This window comes from Sceloporus occidentalis, unplaced genomic scaffold, assembly GCF_023333645.1.
Source record: "Sceloporus occidentalis isolate IW3139 unplaced genomic scaffold, rSceOcc1.0.p SCAF_4, whole genome shotgun sequence".
Classification (NCBI taxonomy): Eukaryota; Metazoa; Chordata; class Lepidosauria; order Squamata; family Phrynosomatidae; genus Sceloporus; species Sceloporus occidentalis.
This window is the reverse complement of record NW_028316984.1, coordinates 68971985-68986247: the sequence shown is the minus strand read 5'-3', so window position 1 is coordinate 68986247 and position 14263 is coordinate 68971985. Positions and strand designations below refer to the sequence as shown.

At 40.9% G+C, this 14263-nt stretch overlaps 1 protein-coding gene across 6 annotated transcripts in view; it reads right to left on the bottom strand.

Moving 5' to 3' along the window:
* SEMA5B (semaphorin 5B) overlaps nt 1-14263 on the bottom strand; it is a 537498-nt gene that overhangs the window by 437804 nt on the left and 85431 nt on the right. Inside the window, exon 2 of one of the 6 annotated variants that reach the window (XM_089520263.1) lies at nt 691-836. The exons of the other annotated variants lie outside the window; for them this stretch is intronic. The gene's annotated coding sequence lies outside the window, so the exon portion shown is untranslated. The remainder of the gene's footprint in view (nt 1-690; nt 837-14263) is intronic. 6 annotated transcript variants of the gene reach the window in all.

Genomic DNA, 14263 nt, shown 5'->3' with positions numbered 1-14263 from the left:
TTGGGTGTCATCAGCATACTGATAACACCATGCCCCATGTCTCCGGATGATTTCTCTCAGCAGCTTCATATAAATATTGAATAGCATCGGGGACAGGATGGCACCCTGAGGGACGCCACAATTAAGCTCTATTTTTGAAGAGCAACTGTCCCCGAGCATCACCCTCTGGAACCTGCCCAAGAGGAAGGAACGGAACCATTGCAAAGCAGTGCCTCCAATTCCTAACTCTCAGGTGTTCCAAGAGGATGTCGTGATCTATTGTATCAAATGCTGCTGAGAGGTCTAGAAGCACCAACAGGGTCGCACTCCCTCTGTCGATGCTTAGATGAAGGTCATCAGTTTAGGGGACCATGGCAGTCTCCACCCTATATCCAGTCCTGAAGCCAGTTTGAAATGGATCTAGAAAATCGGCTTCATCCAAGACCACTTGGAGCTGAAGAGTGACAGCCCTCTCAATCACCTTGTTCAAAAATGGCAGGTGGAATACAGGCCTATAGCTTTTCATGTCCAGGGGTCCAGGGAAGGTTTTTTCAGAAGCGGTCTAACGGCCACTTCTTTTAAAGCAGATGGTACATGACCTTCTCTAAGGGAGGCATTGATGACACCTCTAAGAAATGCCATCAAGGCATCAGCTCCCTGGATGGCCAGCCATGATGGGCAGGGGTCGAGAGGGCATGTCGTCTTCCTCACCTTTCCAAGGATCTTGTCCATGTCATCAGTACTCACAAGCTTGAACTGATCCAGTCTAATCTCATAAACGGGTTGAGTGGACACCTCATCAGTTGACTTTGCCTTCACACTGGCGTCCAAGTGGGCTCTTATCTGAGATATTTTACCTGCAAAGTAGTTGTTAAATGTGTCACAGCAGTCTGTTGTTGGGTTAAGTAGAGGGTTCTGGGTAGATGGCATCACTGTCAGTTTGCTCACCACCTTAAGCAGCTCTGCCAGCAACCACCTGCTACCTATATGCCATCTCATTGGATGGCCACCCCTTTGATCAGCCACAGTCGCACCTGTGATCCTCCATCAGGACAGGGCATCAGAGGTTTCCCCAGTAAGACACTGGCAATACACCATCATGGAGACCTGACACCCCCCTCCCCCCCATGTTCTCTTCAGCCTCACCTTTTACCTCATGCTCCCTCTTGGATTGTCGGGTTTATGTATGTTCATGCACTGGAGGGGGTGGATTTGGAGGGGGGGTCATAGCCCTGCTGCGTATCAGTCATGACAAAATTTAAGTTTTCTTTTTGGAGTTTTCCTTCTTCTTTTCTTTCTTTGTTTTCAGAATCTATATTGCTTTGACTGTAAATTACATTGTTCATGTTAAAATTATTTTTAAAAAAAGAAAATAAAAGAAAACAACAAACCAAGGTATAGTCAGCCAAGCAAGTAAAATGGATTAATCTAATTAAATATTCATATTCACAATTGAGCACATGACAAAATCCAGCCTGCTATAGTTATAGTATTCACAAGGAAATGGGAGGCAAATAAAGCAAACCTGATTAAAAGAATTTCCTCACACTCAACAGTTATTGCAAAAAAGAGAGAAAGAAAGAGACCACTGTATGTTTCATGAGATAGCTGAATTCTAAGAATTTGAGGATAAATGTTTATTCAAGCCTTCCACTCAAGAGAAACTGGAACTCAAGTGTGCTTTGCAAAAGACTCACTTTTAATGACCTTGCCAAAGTCACTTCTGGGCTCTAGAGTTCCCACTCTTGAAGCACAAATAATGAGACCTACTCATTCCCCAGAAGCGATGCAAGGATTTGAATTCTTGCAAAGCCTTCCAAGGTGAAAATAAATGTCACCCTGATTCTTCTTTGTGCACAGTCAATTCAGGGTTGGGGGTGGGAAGAGATAGCTAAAGCATTTCACTCCATAGGATGAAACAGACAAATGTCTGTCTAAATGTAGGAGCGTCCCAAGTAAATTATTCTGAAATCTTAAAGAATAAGATTTTGAAAAATCAAATTATGTAATTCCATGGAGAAACCTTTCTTCCCTTAATAACTGATAATATATGGTTACATATATTGTGAGCTATGTTTTCCCCATTTATAAGAAGGTAATGTAACCAGGACTGGAAAAGGAAGAAACAAGTAGAACGATGACAAAATGAAAGGTGGTTGGAGACATGACTTTGAAACCATAGCACATAAATGAAATGCAAAGAGTATAGGAGGAGGGGGAGGAGAAAGCACATTTATCCAACCAAAACTCAAGAGAAAGCAGGGAAAAAATGATAAATTTTTCAAATGTGCACATTGACCTCTCAGGAGAGAGGTTTGGGGAGGGGGGGATGAAGTCAAAACGAGCAGATATTAGAAGGAGGTTAGAAAGAAGCACTGTGGCAATGGAGCTAATGAAATGTTTCTTATGAGATGTTAACAGAAATATTCAGCAATACACTATTTCAACCAGATGACAACAGGGCTTGGGTAAAGTTTATTATCATAAATTGAGCTTTGGGGAAACCATATTCCCTAGAAAACTATGATGCATAGTTATTCAAAAGCCACAACTATCAGGTATTAATTTCCATCTTGGATTTTGGTCAAGTTCACTTTCAGCCTCCCCACATACACAGAGAAAAACACTCGGCAGAACAAGAGATTCCTCATTGAAACGTTCTATTGTTTTACAATTCTGGGGTTATACAGAAAGGGGGGGGGGGTGAGTCTCTGGAAGTACTGAACTTTCCAGTTCTTTTCATCTTGATTTTACCTGTACATCCCCCAGTTTGCATCCAAACCCTTTCTTGAAATATTGTGGGTTTTCTTCCCTCCTTCTCCTTTGAGTCCCCATTTTAATCACTGTCACATCTAGACTCATGCTACATTTCAGAAACTGGTCTTTACCAATTTCCACTGAGCCTGCTTTACTATTATTGAGGAGTTATAGTCACACTGCTAAAGTACTTTAGCAATATAATGGCGCATCCAGACTTATTGAAAAGTACCACATTTTGTTCCTGTTCTTTCAAATGTTATAGTGGGTTAAAATAAACTGACCTGGGGAACTCGTATAAAAAAATCTCTGATCGTACTGGTAACTGAGAGAAAATATTCTGGAATAACTAAAATATATATGGATCTCCAAAATAAACTCGCATGAAACAGGAACAAAATCAGGGACTTTCTGCTCTTTTTAATCAGTCTGGATGTGCCCTTAAACTAGTTAAGCATTGGAATCATTTTGAGTGCTGAAGTTTCTCACCCACCCACCCCCCGCCCCACTTGATTTCTGTTGGATGTGTTCGGAAAACAATAGCTAAGTTTTACTTGGCAACAGACAAATTGCCAAGTAGAGATACATTTCATTTTGGAAAATACAGGCTTAATTTAAACTGATCTGGGAAGCAAGAATGAAAAGTTCTTGATAATGCTGTGAGTTCCCAGAAAATATTTCAGCATGAAGGAAGTATAATATGGATATCCAAAATCAAATTGATTTGTACAGGAACAAAATTTGGGACTTTCAAATATATTTTTTCTCATCTGGAGATTTAGTAAATAGCTTGTATATCTATTTCATACATACTGACTTAAGCCATTGTACTGAAAAGTTGTTAAAGAAGATTATCACATATAGACTCACCATCTGGGAATTGCCAGGGAAACGTTAGGGAAGTGCACATGTAACCATGAAGCACTTCCCCAGAGTCATGCAATCGTCACCTCCCCCTAGCATCCCTCTAGTGTCATGGAATCTTTCAGGGAGAGGCAATTTGCTATTAACAGAAACTTTGCATGAATAGCAAATTGCCTCTCCCTGAAAGATTCCATGACACTAGAGGGATGCTGAGGAAGCACTTCAGGGTTACACACAAGCGCACTTCCCTAACATTTCCCCAGCGATTCCCCGATGGTGAGTCCATGTATGATAATCTTCACAGTGCCCAGCTTCCTCGGGTTTCAAGCACACAATTGCTCTCCAGTATTATTTCTCCAACCCAGTACTCATTCAGCTAATACAGTTGGCCCGCCATATCCACCGATTCTTTATCCACAAATTCAACTATAATATAATAATAATATATAAATTCCAAAAAGCAAACCTTCATTTTGCCCTTTTATATAAGGGACACCATTTTATTATGCCAATGTATTTCATGGTACTTGAGCATCCACATGTTTTGGTATCCACGGGACATCCTGGAACCAAACTCCAGAGGATACTGAGGCCCCACTGTACCAGTTTTCCTTGTGTTAGAAACCCCTTACTTCCTCTGCCCACAATGCATTTTTTCTTCCCCTCTTCTTCTTCTTCTTATCTCTGAAACTGTTTCTTCCTTGCTGTTTTTAATCTCCCTTCGTTCCTTGCCCTATGCTCATTCAGCATGACTATAGGAGAGTTTCTTTTTCTCCTCTCAGTCCCTCTCTCAATCTCCTTGCCATTTATTTGCTCATTATGTAAATAATGTGGTGAATCATAAAAGTGTTTGACCAATATACAAACATCCTCCCAATAATGATCCACTTAGGAGATTTATAAATGAGAAAAATAAGTTTTATTATTATTTATTTAAAGTATCTCTGCATCCCCTCCCAACCTACAAGGGCTCCCAAGGTGATGAACAAATAAAAACTAGTTAAAACAATACAAAGATAAAAAACATTTTAAAGCACATTAAAGTACTCTGTAAAAACTCCTAAAATCAGTCTCAAAACAATCCTAGAGTCCAGTTTTGAAACAGAGCAGCAATTTCAAACACTGAATGTCATCCAGCTACCCTCAGGTAAACTTATCATTGACAAGGATTTTCTTGGCAAAATTTGTTTGGGATTAAATTATCAATAAGATCCTAGAGATAGACAATGTGGTGTAGTGGTTTGAGGAACTAAGACTCTGGAGACCAGGGTTTGATTCCCAGCTCAGCTGTGAAACCCATTGGGTAACCTTGGGCAAGTCACACTCTCTCAGCCTCAGGGGAAGGCTATGGCAAACCTCCTCTGAACAAATCTTGCCAAGACAAACCCATGATAGGTTTGTTTTAGGGTTGCCAAGATCCTAGGTTCTCAAACTGTGGGGAGCACCCACCAGGGTTGTGTGACAGTTTCTCAAGGGGGGGGTGCCGACTTGAGATGCAGATTAGCTGACCCCCGGAGAGAGAGAGGTTGAGAGAGAGAGAGAGAGAGAGAGAGAGAGAGCTTGGATCTCTTTTTCAGCATATCCTTCAGCTAAGACCATGTGAAAGGGAGAGAGAGGAAGAGAAGAAAGTGAGTGCCAGGTATGGTGGAGTTGGAAGCTGCTGCTTGTGTGTGCAAGGCAGCAGTTTGTGAGGGGGTACAGCAAAGTCCACTCCCCTCCTTCCTTCCCCTTTGATATTTCCAAAGGCAAAATCCATGGTTTCTGCTTTTGGAAAGAGCAATGTTAACCCTTTACTTTCTGTTTGCTCTTTCCAAAGGCAAAACCCCTTGGCTGATGGAGTTTCTGACTTTAGAAGAGTAAAGTTAAGCCCCTTTTCCTTTCCCCTTGCTCTTTTCAACACTAAAATCCCATATATTACCTTGAGCAGGGGAACCCCACTCCACCCCACCCCACCACCAACATGCGCATGTAGAACTAAAAGGGGCTGCAGAAAAGTTTGAGAACTGCTGAATAAGATTAACAGCAATTTAAAAGTACTGTATTTTCTGGCGTATAAGACTACTTTTTAACCCAGGAAAATCTTCTCAAAAGTCGGGGGTCGTCTTATACGCCGGGTGTCATCTTATAGGGCAGGTGCTGAAACTTCTGAGCAGGACTGGAGAATCTGCGGTCACCACATATGGTGGGAGGAGTTCAAAAACGGCCATGGCCATATCCCTGCCATATGTGGCGACCGTATGAAAGCAGCAAGGGGGGGCGCTGTACATGTATGGTAGAAGAAAATCCACTCACCAAGATTCGTGGAAAGAAGTGACTTAACACGGTCCCGATGACAAGGTGAGGGGGCACTTCACCAGGGAGGTGTAAGTGAAGAGTGGAGCGAGCTGCAGGCATCCAGGATGCCTGGGGTATGGAAAAAAGAGCCGTGTTTGTGATATTGTCTGTGATATTGGAGACAAGGAGGGCTGGGCAGCCAGGGAGAGCTGACCAATCCAAGCAGGCTTTGTATACAACAGGTTTTCCTGCTAAGTACCTGCATGTCATAAGCCAGTGATGGAGAACCTTTTAGAAGCCAAGTGCCCAAACTGCAACCCAAAACTCACTTATTTATTGCAAAGTGCCATGTCTCTCTGGCTTTCTAGTAACAAACCCTGGCAAACTCTGTGCTGGGGCGATGGCACATATGCCCACAGAGAGGGCTCTGAGTGCCACCTCTGGCACGCGTGCCATAGGTTCGCCACATAAGCATTTGAATTAAAATTACCATATTGAAATCAAATCTGATGCTTTTTTAATTTTTATTTGGTGTGCGTTGGAAGAGGGGTAGTCTTATATGGCGAGTATATCCCAAACTCTGTATTTTAACTGGAAAAGTCAGGGGTCGTCTTATACGCCAGAAAATACGATATGTATCATCATTTAACAACAAAGTCAATACATCCCATTATTAAGGCCCTTTTCCCATGAGCAATCAATTCTCAAAATTGTTGAAACAAGAAAGTCTTGATCTGCCAATGAAAGACAGCAAAGAAGGAGCCAGTCTAGAAAAAGTTATAGAGCCTAAGAGCAGCCACCAAGAGGGCCCTCTCACTTGTCTCCACCAACTGAAGCTTCCCAGTCCTTGAACATGTAATAAAACAGACATGTTACATATGCATATACAGCTTTTCTTACAACTGCATGCACCTGCTTAGGAAGTAATCCGTGAGAAGCCAACAGACTTGTGAACTAAGGCACTACCACCTTTTTGGTATAAAAGCAGATGAATACTGGAAATAGGACATTTCTGGAGTTGATTTGGGTTCATGAAATTCCCAATAACATTATAAATGACTTCTTTAAAGGGGGCTAGGAAAATGTTTTTCTTTCATCATGATCAGGTACATAATCTCCATAAAATTACTGCTGTTATCTCAAAAACACTAAATATACCTAGAAAAGGACCACAGAGTGTTAAAAAAAGCAAACAAATCATTTGAGTTCTTCACTGAATGTGAACTAGCTATAGAATGGACTAGCTGTAGAAATTCACACCATTTTTGTGTCAATTTTTTCTAAGAGCTACAGGAAGAGCCTTACGCTCTCCTTGCTTTCGTTTTAAAAAAAATCCAAAACCCTTTCTACTCTTGATATTATGGCTAGGATATGTTAAATCTTTAGCATTTTAAAGCTGCACCAAAAGCACAGGATCATAGCAGGGGCCCCATAAGACCATGCAGGAACTCCAGCCAGAGCATCCCAGGAGGTAGCTGTTCAGCCTCTTTTTGAAGATGCTGAGAGAAATAGACCCCACCACCTCTTTAGGTAATTGGTTACATTATTGAACTGCTTTCACCATCAAGAAGTTCCTTCTAATGTTCAATCCAAATCTATCTCCTGTGACTTCAAACCATTAGACATATTTCTATCCTCTGGGGAAACAGAGAAGAGGTCTGCCCTCTCCTCTCTGCGATAACCCTTGATGCATTTAAAGAGTGCAATCATGTCATCTCTCAGGTGTTGTCTTCACCAGGGTGACCTCCCTCAATCTTTCCTCCTATGTTTTGTTCTCCATCCTCATATCTTGTTCTTCTTCTTAAAACGACGCACACAGAACTCCCCAGTACTCAGAGCCTGAGATACACCTCACCTGCCATTATAATTGTGTTGGTAGTGACAAAGAATCTGGGGACTGACTCTGAGGCGTCCCCATAGTGCAGCTATGGTGAAAAGACAGTAAGACCAAAAGAAAAAGGGAGTGACAGCTGGACTGAAAATTACACTTACACTGTAGCTCAACTATAAAATACAAGAGGGAAAATGGGGCACAATAACAGCAACTATCAGGAAGAAATAGAAATGATCATGAAAGTTCAGCCTTTTCCAGAAGCTGCAACTACTTGAGAACCACTGAAAGGTCATGAGCATGAAACTAAATTCTAATTCAGCTGACGTCTTGGCTGGAAGATGGATTTACATTCACATAGTAATACTCTTTTTCCAATGGGCTGAGTCTTGAAAAGGTACATTAGTGAAATTACTGAACATAAATGTACAGGCTTCCTTCCTGGAGGCATGACTCTATACTCACTATAAAATGTTGAGGAGTGGGAAAGAATTGCATATAAACATTACAAAACCTGTGTTCACCATGTGTGACATTCATTCATACATTCATGGCCACTGTATGCCACTCTTTCCTATCAAAGAAAATTCCAGTAAGACTAATGACAAGTAGCAAAGCAAAAACAGAATGATTCATTTTTAAAACATGGAAAAAAAAATAAAACACTCAATATGTGAAGAAAACAAACAAGAGCAGCAGTTCCAGTAAAATCCCAGGCTGGATAAAAAAAACTTGAGCATAACATTGAAAACTCTAGGCAAATCAATCCTACCTATCTAGAGCTTAGAAGACATCATATATGGTGCCAGACAAGCGGAAGGAAGCAGCTTTACATACATGCAGGATGCCTACCACTGAAAATGCCATTTCTGTTTTCACCATCCATCCACATCAGGAGGGAAAGTAATTTCAAGGAAAGTCCCTGAAGAATGGTCATAAGATTTGGACAGGCTCATGTGCCAAGTATGTAATCCTATGCAATTTAGGGCTAGAAAGGGCATCTGTTTAAAAACCAGTGAGTGAAGTTTCCTGCAGCCAGCATCCTAACAACTATATTTTGAACTGAACTGAGTTCAGTTCTTAGAAGGCTACAAAAATCAGCCCACATACAATGCTCCCAGTACACAAAGAACCATGGCCACGTTCTAGGAGGGGCTCACTCCTGGTGAACCATCCTCAGCTGATAAAAGTCATTGAATACTCTGCATATTGCTTTTGGTTCCCATGACAAAGCCAGAATTACAGTATCTCCAGGCAGTGAACCTGATACTTTAGGAAAATAAAAGCCCACCAAAATTAGGCTGAATGAGTTGGAACTATGTTTTAGTTGGTTTTCATTCACTTCACTCAAAGACACTGATGCAGTATTTCCATAACCTTTCTTGAACCTGGCAAAAAGGAGAAATATAGTTTGCATCTGCACTGCAGAAATAATCTAGGTTGGCAACATTTTAACTGCCCTAGCTCAATGCTGTGGAATTCTGGGATTTGTAGTTTTATTAGATATTTAGCCTTCTCTGTAAGAGAGCTCTGGTACCACAGCAAACTAAAAATCCCAGCATTTGAGCCATGTCAGTTAAAGTGGTGTCAAACTGGATTATTTCTTCAGTGCAGATACAGTCATAGAACTTATAGTGCCATCATCACTCCAACTCTTCAGTTGGCACAATACAAATGTTTCAAAGAAATATATGTGATACCGCCACAGAAAAATTTGGAATCATAATAGAGATTTCTGTTCAATTTGTAAAAGAATAATAATAATAAAAACCTGGACGTGGGAAGGAAACAGGAGATACTTTATTCCCTAAACCAGATAAAAACTCAGAATTAGTGAATTACTTGCAGAGAAGGAGTCAGCTGATGTTCTATTCCCCACTATTTCCAAAATGTTGAAAAGCCACAATAAAAGATGTGCCCCTTGATAAAACTGAAATATTACTCCATGTCCACCCACAGTGTGATTCTGCCAGGCACAGTCATATTCAGGAAAAAAAAGGCTTCAGGCAAAAAGTAGAGGGAGAAAAAAAGGACTGCACTACAAATATAATCAAGTGCTTTGCTGATAAATATGAGGTTGAAAATTGTATGGAAAACTGCTTAATCCCAATACAGTTCCGGTTTAGAAGCCCAGAGATGGAGTTTATGCCAAAAAGTTTGTAAATTCAGAAGTTGCTTTACTGAATTCCTTCATCCCACAGCCACCCACTCTCTCCTGACAAATGTTGCTACTGCAACAATCTTCCCCAGCCCTGATTCACATCCAGGCTGGAAAGCATGGGTTTTGTAGTCCAACACTATCCAGAGAACATTCAATATGAGAAAAACTGAATTGGAACTTAATTCACAGAGGTTAGTAGATAATGGAAGGAACACCTTACTATTTACTATTCACCTAATAATCCAACAACTGTAGGCTAACCCTTTCTATTGCCACACTGGCACAAAGAGCCAAAGGGAAGGCATTCTAAAGGTGTATCAAAATTGACTGATCTCTGTACAAACAATCTGACACATAACAAATGCCCTATAGTTTGCATTGCAAATGACATTGTGAGCTATGTTTGCCAATCTGTCTAAAAACCCAAGCCTATGGCAGTCTAATCTGAGGCAAATGAGTTTCTTCCAAAAGAAGCAAACATGTGTAAATTCACAGTCACCATGCTTGCCATAGCAAAAGTTTCCCTCACTCCCAGGTAACTTCTTTAAGCTTCTGTCCTTCTCCAGACCTTGAAGGTAGAATGAAGAGTAGGTGTTCAACACTGCAGAGCACAGCATAACATAGGCAAATGCCCATCTTTTTCAGTCTGGGCCTGAGGAAAATGATCAACAGTAGGAGAAAAAAGAGACAGAGATCTGAGGAAAAAAGATCACTCCACCAATTTTGCATTCACACTTTGCTAGTGCAGCATAACAAGGAAAATCCTATGTCATAGCTTTCAGCTTAGAATTATCCCTGGTCCCATGATGAGCTGTCAATGCTAACCCAAGTGCCTCTGAGATCCAGCTAAACATAGGTGAGCTTCAGAATTATCAGTGACCTGATTTCAAAGGGACTCAAAGGGACTTTGGACTTGGACACAGAAATATCCCTCATCCCAGCTCAGACCAGTGATCTAATTAGTTGAGAATTGTCAAAACTTATGGCACTAGCCTGGATTTCAGGCATGCAATTTTTCCAACTCTTCCTGGAAAGATATCAAGGACTGAACATGGGATTATTTCCATGCAAATCAGGCAATCTACCACTCAACTATGGTCCTCCTCCTATCTAAATTCAGTGTGATGTTAGGGACAAGAGGGACAGTGTCACAGCAGCCACATACATTGGCAGCAATAATTAAAACCAAGGTGGGCAATTTCTGATCATCTATCTTTTGGCCTGAAGACTGACCATGGTTAACAGGAGGCCTGCAAATGCCTAAAAACTGTAAGTCCACTTTCACTTTTGCTGTGTTTTTACAAACATCTGTAGACTCAAAACTATTCCTCCTGGAGGCTTCCACCAATCAGAAAATAAAAATTTGGCTTAAAAATGGGGGATGTGTTTAGATAGAGGAGGAAGGGGATGCAGAAAGGCTCACTGGCTTTAGATTCTGACATTCATCAGAACCTGTGCAAATCTGGTGAAATAAGGGACAAAGGTCTTGTACCTGTAATGGTTACATAGAAGAGGGAAATTCTACTGATTTTGGTTGTCATGAAAGCAGCACTTGCTGAAATAGTCTCTTCTACACAACCATTAAATGTTCAGGAGCCCTGTACTTTACTTGTTACTGTGCAATACATTTTGCTGCTTGAGGAGATGGAAACAATGTCTCTGAGAGCTGACTCTTCCTTTAACACCAGCAACAAGAGAGGTACCCCTGAAGGCAGTAGGTTCACTGAAGGGAGATAAGATAGGCTATGTAGCAGTGAGCGATGTCCTTGTGCAACACCCATTTACTGCTTCTTCTGCTGCATCACCCTACCAAATGGTAGGGCCAACCCTTTCTATAGGCAACATAACCATGCTCCTGCTCAGACAAGGTAAATATAAGCAATATCTTTCAAATAACCAGTATTTAAAGAGAGATTTTATATTTGCCATCTCTGCTTACTCAAGAACTAGAAAAGAAAGCTTACATTCTGGCATGTGTGCATTCAAGCACACATGGTGACATTTACCTGGTTATGTACTGAAAATGTCTCCTCGCATACAACCATGTAAAATAAAGAACCAAATAATAAAAATATTAGTATTAAAACACAGAAAATAAATAAATCAGTATGTAGGGGTTGGGGTGGGGGTATTGAACTATTCACATTCCAGTGCTTTCCAAAGAGAGAACCCCTCCCCCCCATGCCATAATGGGTGGGGATGAAATCTGCTTCCATCTGACCCTCTCACATCTCAGTTCTCTGAAAGCAAGGCCAGCTTGGCTAGCACTTTGACTCCGCCTTCCCTATTGTTCTCGGTAAGGAACATGAAAAACTGCAGAGCTTTCATGTTTCTTCTGCACCACAAATTTCCAACACACTCATATGGGGGGTGTACTTTACACTTCAAATCACCCACAGACAAATCATTTCCTTATTCCACATGGCAGTCTCCCACAGACCAATTGCCAGAAGGCTCTCTGGAATCTTATTAGGAGCTTTCTTTTGCACTCCTACGTGAAAAGACCCACACCTCTCCAACCTAAAGCTTTGTAATTTGACATGCAGAAGATTTTCTGCCGAGGCAAGCCTGGACTAGGCCCCCTTTACAGTCCATCAGAAGGTAATTCAAGTATTCAGACAACCATAAAAAGAAGCCCTGCTGAAGAAACTCAACAGGGAGCTGTAGAACATTTAACAAGGGGTGAGGTACAGTATGGTCCTGTTACTAGGAAACAAATATCATTTGGCTTACATTAAGGGACCTTACATGGCATTTTACACACAGGGCCAAAACCAGATCGTACCTCATACAAATGTGCTATTTGAATCACATGTAAATCCAGAATGCTTTGCTGATATGAACTGTGCTGGTGTTACATTCAGTATTTAAAAAGTTTACTTTGCAATATCTATTTGTTTTCATCATTGATATCTTTTAGTTGTTCCTCTGTTATATGCAGATAACCATAGCCAATGCAAGGAGCATAAATGGAAGACATCACACTGGTATCTAGAATCAGCAGGGTCAATCCTAGTTAGTACTTGGATGGGAGACTACTTACAAATGCCAGGTGCTCTAGGCTATATTTCAGAGGAAGGAACTGGCAAAACAACCTTGCCTATGAAAACCCCGTTAAATTCATGAGGTCACTATACATCAAAAGCAGCTTGAAGATACAGACACACCTTACCTGCACCTGTTTCAGAGTAAGCAACACACAGTTGGAACAGAAACAAAGGGAAAGAGAAAAAAAAGTATGACCAGCTTGGCCAGACATTCCTGAATGCTTGATAACAACTGTAAGTTGTAATTATATATTTTTCAAACATCATATGAAGTTTATCCCAGCATCTCCCCCCCCCCCCCGCCAATCTTTGTTTTCCCCAAGGCCAAGGATATTAGATGCAGAGGCAACCCCTGAGTGCCCTTCCCTTCAATGAAGTATTTATTGTGAATCAAATATATGGTCCTTAGCTCTTGCTAAATCCTGTCCTATGCGAAGTCCAGTGAGCCACATAAAGCCAGGAAATGCAGCTTTAATCTCAAATCCATCCAAACCCTGCCAGTAGTTGGATAGTAAATTCTGGCATGGTCATAGCTAGTCCATGACATGCTCTAGGGAAAATTGTAATTAAGTTTTAGCATCAGGACTAAATTAACACAGATTAAAATTCCACGAGGTTCTCCTCAACATGTGCACTTTAATCATTCTCATACAAAATAATAATGGTAATAATAATAATAATGCCTGCAGTAAGCAAGACTGCTCTATAGAATGCATTTATTAGAGACATAAAATTCCTCATTTTAAAGACATTAACTATAGGTTTGTACTTCTGATAGATGATTTCACCATTGTCATATAGTACTATTATTACACAATGCTTGAGGGAAATTATTATTTATATTACCTTTTGTTTTATCTTATCAGAGCAAACTCCTTTCCAGGTCTCAGGGTCAGGAAGCCAAGAAAGGTGTGCCAATCTGAGATTAGGCAAGGAAAGCCCTGAGCTGTAAGGTATTCACTCAAGAATATTTTCATTCATCTGTATATAAGAGTTATTGCAGTTATATTTTAATATGTGGGGTTCCACAGGAAAGGAAGAAGCAAAAGAGAAGGATAAAAAGGAAACTGTGCCTCACTCATTTTTGCTTTTTGCCTCTCTCAAATTTCTTTCCACTTACCAGTGTTTCCCAGTTTGATGAAATTCAGCTCACCAACCTCATCTGAGCCACAAAATCCATGACCCAAGTACAATGGCTCCTATCACAGCTGTCAACCCCTGGCCCATTCCTATTCAGCGGAGATGGGAGGGAAGTGAGTGCAATTTTGCTTGCACATGTTGACCCTGAAATCAATGCAGCAGCTTGCTTCTTGCTCAGGGGATGAATGCAGGGAGACAACATATTCATGC